A 10,411-nucleotide genomic window follows, 5' to 3' on the forward strand; every position below is an offset into this window, starting at 1 on the left:
CACCATAGCACAGAGACAGCGTTGCTTAGAGTTACAAATGACCTCCTATTAACATCCGATCGTGGTGAAATCTCAATTCTTATATTACTAGACCTTAGTGCAGCCTTTGAAACAATAGATCACACAATCTTACTCAATAGACTAGAAAACTATGTTGGTATCAGTGGTCAGGCGCTAGCCTGGTTTAGGTCATATCTAACCAATCGCTATCACTTTGTTTATGTAAATGAGGAAGAGTCATATCACTCCATGGTTAAATACGGTGTACTGCAGGGATCAGTTTTAGGTCCTATCCTGTTCTCGTTACACATGTTACCCCTAGGAGACATTATCAGGAAACATAACATAAGTTTTCACTGCTATGCGGATGATACCCAGCTTTACATCTCCTCGCATCCCAGCGAAACACACACGTTTTCTAAGCTAAAAGACTGCATTAGCGATGTTAGTGACTGGATGGCACATAACTTTCTTAAGCTCAACTTCAATAAGACAGAGATACTTATTATTGAACCAAATCGCTACAAACATAATATGTCAGATTACAAATTGCACATAGATGGCTGTACTGTGGTGCCATCTTCCACGGTTAGGAACTTAGGTGTGATGTTCGACAGCAACTTATCCTTTGATAGTCATATCGCCAACGTCTGCCGCACAGCATTCTTCCATCTTAGAAATATCTCAAAAATACGCCATATACTGTCTACATCTGACGCAGAGAAGCTTATTCATGCTTTTATGACCTCTAGAATAGACTATTGTAACTCGCTACTCGGGGGATGCCATTCAAATCAGGTCAACAAGCTTCAGCTAGTTCAAAACGCTTCTGCAAGGGTACTTACTCGATCTAAGAAGTATGACCACATAAGCCCAATTCTGGCATCTTTACACTGGCTACCAGTTAAATATCGCATACAATTTAAAATATCACTAATCACCTACAAAGCTTTAAATGGCTTAGCACCCTCATATCTTAGAGAATTACTATCAACCCGTGTCTAAAAGTGGAAGATCCTTTTCCTACTTAGCCCCTAAGCTCTGGAATGATTTACCAACCGATGTCCGAGAATCAGACACAGTCGATCATTTTAAATCTAGACTTAAAACTTTTCTCTTCAACAAAGCATTCGCATAATTTGCTGGTAAAGGTACTTAACTCGCAATAGTTATTTTTACGGAACAAAGCACTCACGGTCAAAACACAGACCAACCAAATAAATAAATAAAAACCTTTTCTGCATGAACACTTTAAATGAATTGCATTAAATAGTTTGCCACCATTTGCCACTGAACCTGCATTAACGACGACAGTGGGGCTTCCGGCCTTAGTCAAACGGTTTGGCACGTATGGTTTGGTTGCGATTTTGGTGCTTTTGTGTGTCTTGTGAATAGTATGCCATGCCGACCCGTTTGCCACTGAACCTGCATTAACGACGACAGTGGGGCCTCCAGCCTTAGTCAAACAGGTTGGCACGTATGGTCGGGTTGCGATTTTGGCGCTATCGTAAGTCTTGTGAATAGTATGCCATACAGACCCGTTTGCCACTGAACCTGCATTAACGACGACAGTGGGGCCTCCAGCCTTAGTCAAACGGGTTGGCATGTATGGTCGGGTTGCGTTTTTCGCGCTTTCGTGTGTCTTGTGAATAGTATGCCATACATACCCGTTTGCCACTGAACCTGCATTAACGACGACAGTGGGGCTTCCGGCCTTAGTCAAACGGGTTAGCACGTATGGTCGGGTTGCGATGTTTGGCGTTTTCTCGTGGTCTTGTAAATGGTATACAATATAGACCCGTTTGCCACTGAACCTGCATTAACGACGACAGTGGGGCTTTATGCCTTAGTCAAACGGGTCGTCAGGTTTCATTTTCTCTTAAAGATCGGAAGGTGACCCTTATTTACCATATATACCTTCGCATTGGGCCCCCAATTTGCTAAATCTTCAACTGTGGATAATATAATTATGCCGCAATAGTTAGTCTGTCTGGAACTTAGCTGAGTTAAACCACATCACTGTGTGACACTTCAATACATATGAACGGCCGCTACGCTAATACAATTTTGTTTTTCTGATGCCTCCAGGCGGGGTTTCCACGGGACAGGGGGACGGGGCTCCTTCAGGTTTGGTCACTTGGACCCGTGGCGCGCTCCTCTTCTCCTGGAGGCAAATCACAAGAAAAGGTATTTTCAATTCAATTACATCACATTTTATTTATATAGCGCTTTTCACAAAAGTCAATTGTTTCAAAGCAGCTTTACATAAATAGAAACAGTGAAAAGCGCAGAAAAATGACAGATAGCACAACAAAATACATGATAGCATAAGCAGTTACATTTGCTGCGGCTATGACTCAATATTATAAGCGAACGTATTACTAAAGTAACGTCTAGAAGAGGAAGATAAGTAAAGCCCAAAAAGGCTGCCTCCCCAGGGTGAAAAACCCCCTAGGAGAAAAAAAACCCGGGCTTTTATCTGAGGAAAAATAAGTCCTAGGAGGGAAAAACCCTTGGGAGAACGGATAAGGAGATTTAGCGGAGATTAAGCGGGTTCTGCCGGTGATCGTTGGTCAGGACGAGACAGGGAGAGAAAAACTAAATCGTATTAGCGTAGCGGCCGTTCATATGTATTGAAGTGTCACACAGTGATGTGGTTTAACTCAGCTTAGTTCCAGACAGACTAACTATTGCAAACCTGACGACCCGTTTGACTAAGGCCTAAAGCCCCACTGTCGTCGTTAATGCAGGTTCAGTGGCAAATGGGTCTATATTGTATACCATTTACAGGACCAGGAGAAAACGCCAAAACATCGCAACCCGACCATACATGCTAACCCGTTTGACTAAGGCCGGAAGCCCCACTGTCGTCGTTAATGCAGGTTCAGTGGCAAACGGGTATGTATGGCATACTATTCTCAAGACACACGAAAGCGCGAAAAACGCAACCCGACCATACATACCAACCCGTTTGACTAAGGCTGGAGGCCCCACTGTCGTCGTTAATGCAGGTTCAGTGGCAAACGGGTCTGTATGACATACTATTCACAAGACTTACGAAAGCGCCAAAATCGCAACCCGACCATACGTGCCAACCCGTTTGACTAAGGCTGGAGGCCCCACTGTCGTCGTTAATGCAGGTTCAGTGGCAAACGGGTATGTATAGCATACTATTCACAAGACACACGAAAGCGCGCAAAACGCAACCCGACCATACATACCAACCCGTTTGACTAAGGCTGGAGGCCCCACCGTCGTCGTTAATGCAGGTTCAGTGGCAAACGGGTCTGTATGGCATACTATTCACAAGACTTACAATAGCGCCAAAATCGCAACCCGACCATAAGTGCCAACCCGTTTGACTAAGGCTGGAGGCCCCACTGTCGTCGTTAATGCAGGTTCAGTGGCAAACGGTGGCAAACTATTTAATGCAATTAATTTTAAGTTTTCATACAGAAATGGTTTTTATTTATTTATTTGGTTGGTCTGTGTTATGACCGTGAGTGCTTTGTTCCGTGAAAATAACTATTGCTAGTTAAGAACCTTTACTAGACAAATTATGCGAATGCTTTGTTGAAGAGAAAAGTTTTAAGTCTAGATTTAAAATGATCGACTGTGTCTGATTCTCGGACATCGGTTGGTAAATCATTCCAGAGCTTAGGGGCTAAGTAGGAAAAGGATCTTCCACTTTTAGACACTTTTGATAGTCTAGGGATAATCAATAGACCAGAATTTTGCGACCGTAGTGTGCGTGATGGATTGTATTCTGATAGTGATTTGAACTAGCTGAAGCTTGTTGACCTGATTTGAATGGCATCCCCCGAGTAGCGAGTTACAATAGTCTATTCTAGAGGTCATAAAAGCATGAATAAGCTTCTCTGCGTCAGATGTAGACAGTATATGGCGTATTTTTGAGATATTTCTAAGATGGAAGAATGCTGTGCGGCAGACGTTGGCGATATGACTATCAAAGGATAAGTTGCTGTCGAACATCACACCTAAGTTCCTAACCGTGGAAGATGGCACCACAGTACAGCCATCTATGTGCAATTTGTAATCTGACATATTATGTTTGTAGCGATTTGGTTCAATAATAAGTATCTCTGTCTTATTGAAGTTGAGATTAAGAAAGTTATGTGCCATCCAGTCACTAACATCGCTAATGCAGTCTTTTAGCTTAGAAAACGTGTGTGTTTCGCTGGGATGCGAGGAGATGTAAAGCTGGGTATCATCCGCATAGCAGTGATGTTATGAAACAAAACTTATGTTATGTTTCCTGATAATGTCTCCTAGGGGTAACATGTATAACGAGAACAGGATAGGACCTAAAACTGATCCCTGCGGTACACCGTATTAAACCAGGGAGTGATATGACTCTTCCTCATTTACATAAACAAAGTGATAGCGATTGGTTAGATATTACCTAAACCAGGCTAGCGCCTGACCACTGATACCAACATAGTTTTCAAGTCTATTGAAAACTATGTTGGTATCAGTGGTCAGTCGCTAGCCTGGTTTAGGTCATATTTAATGTGCTGTCCACCAATCTTACTCTGTGCCGGGGGTACTCCAACGGCTGATGTCGACAAGGTGACTAATCTTCTTCTCTCTCTTCTCAGGCTCTTGTTGGAGGTGAGTATTACGCAAGCGGGGACGTTTTCTTCCTTCCTCCAGTTCGTACTACAACAGAGATGGTTAGTACACAAGACTGGGCTGTCGCTTCTTCCCTCAGGCTCGTGCTGTAAGCAGAGGTAAGTGTTACACAAGACTGGGACCTTTCTCTTCCTTCTAGGTTTGTGCTGTAAGCAGAGGTAAGTGTTACACAAGGCTGGGACTTTTCTCTTCCTTCTAGGTTCATGCTGCAAGCAAAGGTAAGTGTTACACAAGACTGGGACTTTTCTTCCTTCTAGGCTCGTGCTGTAAGCAAAGGTAAGTGTTACACAAGACTGGGACTTTTCTTCCTTCTAGGTTCGTGCTGTAAGCAAAGGTAAGTATTACACAAAGTTGGAGCTTTCTCTCCTTACTTCCTCTTCACTCGAGGGCAGTGGACTTCACAACGAGGGGATCTACACGATGTGCTTCGACTCACGGCCTCCAAGGGCAGGGAAAAAGGACGTTGAGAACAACAGTGTAGAGCCGAACGCTTCCCTGGTTCTTCCTTCACTCACGGCGTCTGAAACACAGGACAGGGGCGAACCTTTGTAGAGGCTCCACACAGAGGTAGTTATTTCTCACAGCTGTCAACCCAACAACCCATCGGCACAATAGATTGTAAATCGGTCTACTCACTTCGACTGTCCAGATGCTTCACCACTGCCCGTCCACTCGTCAAGGGAAAGGTTTCGTTGCTACACACTCAAGGAAATCCCAACATTAGAAATTTCTTCAACCCACACTCCACCGACCTCAACGGCTAGAATCTCCTCACGACTCCTCTGGTCTCGAAGTGGCTTCTATCAACATGGGCACAGCACGACACTGCAAGCGGTTAAGTGTACACACACAAATGAAGACAAAGACTCACCCACGGCACTACACACACACTTCGTGAATTACGGACGAAACCAGACTCGACCCGGGCCCGCCGTGTGGTTGGTTGGGTGGTTTTTATTCTTGGTGGAGGGGAAGAAGCGGATAGGAGATGGACACAGGACCCCCTTGTGGTGATTCAGATGCTTCCCGGCTCGCCCACGCTTCCTTCTCTCCAGTGGGGCTGCAACGCGACGGGGTAGCTCTCAACACAAGATCAGGTAATATTTTGCGTTTACAATCCACAATACAAACTTCGATGCTACTCACATATATTCTCTACTTCCAGTGTGGCTCCCTGGCTCACCCACGCTCCTTTCGCCAGTGGGGCCGCAACGCTACGTGGCAACTCACAACACAGGATCAGGTAATACTTTTGCATTCACAATATACCACAGACTTCAATGCTACTCACAGATATTCTCTACTCCCAGTGATGCTTCCCGGCTCGTCCACGCTTCTTTCTCCAGTGGGGCCGCAACGCTACATGGCAACTCACAACACAGGATCAGGTAATACTTTTGCATTCACAATATACCACAGACTTCAATGCTACTCACGTATATTCTCTACTCCCAGTGATGCTTCCCGGCTCGCCCACGCTTCCCTCTCCAGTGGGGCCGCAACGCTACATGGCAACTCACAACACAGGATCAGGTAATACTCTTGCTTAGTTACTTTCAATGGTTGAGTTTGTTTACTGACACTTGCTGAGGCTTCCCGGCTATCCACTTCGAAAACAGCAACTGTCTTCAACTTAGCCGACCTAATGACTCGCTTTAGCGACGCTTCTTCGCCCAGTTCATCCAACTCCGATTCCTCTGTGGCAATAACAGCACGACAACACAGCACAACACGACACCGCCAACAGAACGCTTGTTTTCCGTGGTGCTCTGCTATATAATATAGCCACAACTCCTTCCTTTAGCCTCTCTCAAGCCCGCACTCTTTCCGTTCACTTCTAAAGCGATCCCCGGATCAACGGCGCCCTCGGCGCTTCGCAGGAAGTGTACAATTGTAGTCCGCCCTTGGCGGAGTGGAGCTCGCCCACGGAAATCTCCCCCTTGCGTGTTGCTGCGGGTCTATATATACTTCTCATCTTCCTCCCTCTTCCAATCACGCATTACCAGCCTTAATCCTTCTCACCTGTTGCTTATCAGTCCTGATCCCGTTGTCACGGCAACCAGGAAGTGCTGGTGTTCGCACTACTTGACCTGGGCGGAAACTATCTTCGGGCGGAACCAATCTTCTGTTTCTGGTTCCGCCCTATCATAGTCACCCTTGTGACAATTACATTCTAGGAGACACCTCCTATCTTTGACATGTTAACCAATCACCCATTGTATTCATATTAGGCAACACCCCTGAATTTACAGGAAGTGCCAAATTTCTATAATTATTACAATGTTTTGTTCTCTCTGGATATTTAAGGAAGATTTGTAAAGGGTTCTGGTGGGATTTTCTATATTTAGATATGAACCCCATGGTGTTGTTTCTTTGAAACAGTACCATGTAGTTTTATTTTACTTGGAGGAATCTGTAGCCAGATCTTCCTCCTTTTGCCAGGTATGCAGGTAGTGATTTATGCTTCATATTTTGAATTGGATTGTTAATTAGCTTTTGAACTATGATTTCTTTAATATAGTTCCTAAGCTATAATTGGCTTTTTATCCATATTAACCCACCTGGTTAATAAATTGTTTACATTTACATTCATTCTAATTTGCTCTGTATTATTGACTCTTCTAAGTTACTATAAAGTATTACGATATATCCTTTGTCACCATAAATCTACGACCGGGGTATAAATTCATGCTAATTGTTTATACCGCTAACTAAGATGTACAGCAATTGCATTACTATATGTGGGCTGTCATGACTCCTGGGTGATCGGGTGTGTTTGTTTGTGTGTGTGTTTATTTAATTACCTGTTGGTGACAGTTCCTCATGTGTGACTTGCCCATACAGCTAATTTCGGTAATTGTTCACCTATCGTGTCTAATCAGATGTTTACATTTGAAGGGCGTGTTGCAGGTTAACCACCACTGTTGATTAATGGGTACATAAATCACTCAAGATATGTATATCATTTTTGTAATGTTATAATTATAATGTTTTTGGTATTAACGTTTTTTTTAAGCAATTCGGCGATGACGTAACGTTGGGTAGAAGTAGATGAAAGCCTCAGCCAGAGCCATAGAGATAGATGAGACATTTATTGCAGTTTTATTAATACTTACGTTTAAAATATGGAAATCATATATACATAATAGGAAATATATAATGTGGTATACTGCAAAGTTACCCTGCTAATTATTATTTATGATATATGTGGAGATAAATAAAACTTTGCAAATCTGCTGATTCAATCCATTCATGTCCTGACCACCAGGCTAGAGAGTTTTAAACATCCTTAATGCACACTTACTAGTCTATCATATAATATCTAAAATATATTTTTATGTGAAATAAAAGGAAGTTTTGTTATATTGTTTATGCGATCATAACAATTCACACGATCATTTTATACACAGAAGCAGCGGTCAGCAGCTGCAGCGGGCTTGAATCCGACCGCATACTGCAATAAACAGGCGTTCGGCGGCTTTTTACATCAAAGGATGACAGGCTAGAAACCAATCACTGATCCCCGTATTTTTATAAATCCTGGACATGATTGGACCGGCCGAACGGGTTGAGCACTTTTATATTTGTTGAGCAGAGAGGCTGCACAGTTTGACCAGCGGGCTGCGGGAACCGGCCGCACATCAGACCGACAGACGGTGTTGCTAATATAACTCCCAATGTATAACTATTATCAGACCGGCCAACCGGGAAAGTCCCGACTCTCCCGACTGACACACCGCTACTGGCTGTAGGGAAATGTGTGCGTTTTGATCGGTGTTCGGGGCTCTTACCCCGCGACCAGATGTGACGACGTGACGCCTCACTCTCAGCTTCCAGGATTTGAGTCATGCTGCCTGAATTCGTTTGTGCTGAAGATCGCATACACCCATTTCAGCAGGATTATGGTCCCCCTCAAACCAGCACGCACGAGTATGTTAATTGTTTGTTTACTTTCTACACGAAGTTATGCTAACGCTATCTGGCTTTCTGCCTATCTCTCTATACTAGCCCATATATCTATATCTATCTATCTATCTGTCTGTCTATCTATCTATATGTCGTTCTGTCTATCTAGTCTATCTATCTAGTCTATCTATATCTATGTATTTATCTATAATTTGCATTGATATAATCTGAATATTGTACTTTACTCATCTCTCTAGTCACTCTCAATGCTCTTAAGGCAAATTCTCTCCCCAACGTGACGTGAAAGAACTTGCCCTCGACTTAACCCTCTCCTGTTCCCGGTGTAGGCTGGTTCGCTTCGTATTTAGGTGGTACACCAGTCTCCTCCGGGTTTCGGTGGTCATCTGTCGTGAGTGGATTACCTTCTGTCAACATCTTGAGTGGACTACCTTCTGTCAACATCGTGAGTGGATAACCTTCTGTCAACATCATGTGTGGATTATTCCTTCTGTCATCAGCCGTGTGTGGATCATTCCTTCTGTCATCAGCCGTGTGTGGATCATACCTTCTGTTATTGCTCCAGTGTGGATTCTCTCCGGGTTCCAGAGAGGACACTTCAGTGAACGAAAGTCCTGGATGCGGACGCAACTAAGATATTTAATCCGCTACCGGAAGGTGTGCATCCTCCCTCTCTCTTTTCTCAATAAATAATATTGTTAACTTGCTATTGACTCCCAGACTATTTCCTAACAGAATGAGCGCCCCACCCATGGAGTCAGCAAGTTTAAGACTGTGTATGAGGCCCTCGAAGCTCAGATGCTGAGCCTTTTTGACTGATCGTTGCATGGAGACATGGCAGCAGCCGAACTGGTGAGGCTTCAGCAACGATCTTCTTCTGTCAGGGTTTATGCCATCGCTTTCAAGACTCTAGCCATCACCTGATGTTGGAATTACGTGGCACTACGGGCTCAGTTTCTCAAGGGTCTCAATTCTGCCATCCAAGAGGAGGTCGCTGCACGGGACCCACCCATATCTCTCGAGACGGCGTTTGACCTGGCGTTGAGGATCGAGACCCGCCAACGACACCTCCACTTGTCATTTCGTCAGCTCGCCGTCACAGAGCTGGAGGAGTCCACTTCATCGTCTTCTCTTCCTTGGAACCCATGCAACTGGGCAAGCTCCGCCTTACCCCCAGCGAAAGACATCGTCGCTTATCCAATGGATTGTGCCTGTACTGCGGTAAGGCGGGGCATCTTGCTGCTGCGTGTCCGGTAAAATGTACTGCCCACCGATGACCTTGGGAGTTTCGATGGGCGTATCATCCTTTAAGTCTCCCGTAAGCTGCACTACACTCCCAGTCACTGTCAAATTTAAACTGTCTTTTCATTCACAGGCGTTGCTGGATTCCGGGGCGGAGGCAAGTTTTTTGGATGCCGGGTTGGCTGAATCCTGGGTTATTCCTTCTATCCCTTTGTCTTCCTCTCTCTCCGCCTGGACATTAAAGGGACAGCACATGGCTGTCATCACCCATCGCACACCCCCTGTGAGTTTGTTTGTCTCTAGCAATCATTGTGAGATCGAATTCTATTTTTTAGAACAGTCTATAGCGCCAGTCATCTTAGGGCATGACTGGTTGACCAAACATAATCCTCACGTTGATTGGCAGATCAGTGTTGTGCCATCTTAGTCGCGTCCACATTCAGGAGAGAGTATTAGCATAGTGTACGCACTTTTCTTAGTGACGTATGACAAATTCGGAGGGTGGGGGCACAGAGCAGCAGGAGAGCAGCCTCCGTAGGCTGCGTAAACTCTCATCCTGGATGCGGACGCAACTAAGATATTTAATCCGCTA

The sequence above is a fragment of the Paramisgurnus dabryanus genome, chromosome 10 (assembly GCF_030506205.2).
Source record: "Paramisgurnus dabryanus chromosome 10, PD_genome_1.1, whole genome shotgun sequence".
Classification (NCBI taxonomy): domain Eukaryota; kingdom Metazoa; phylum Chordata; class Actinopteri; order Cypriniformes; family Cobitidae; genus Paramisgurnus; species Paramisgurnus dabryanus.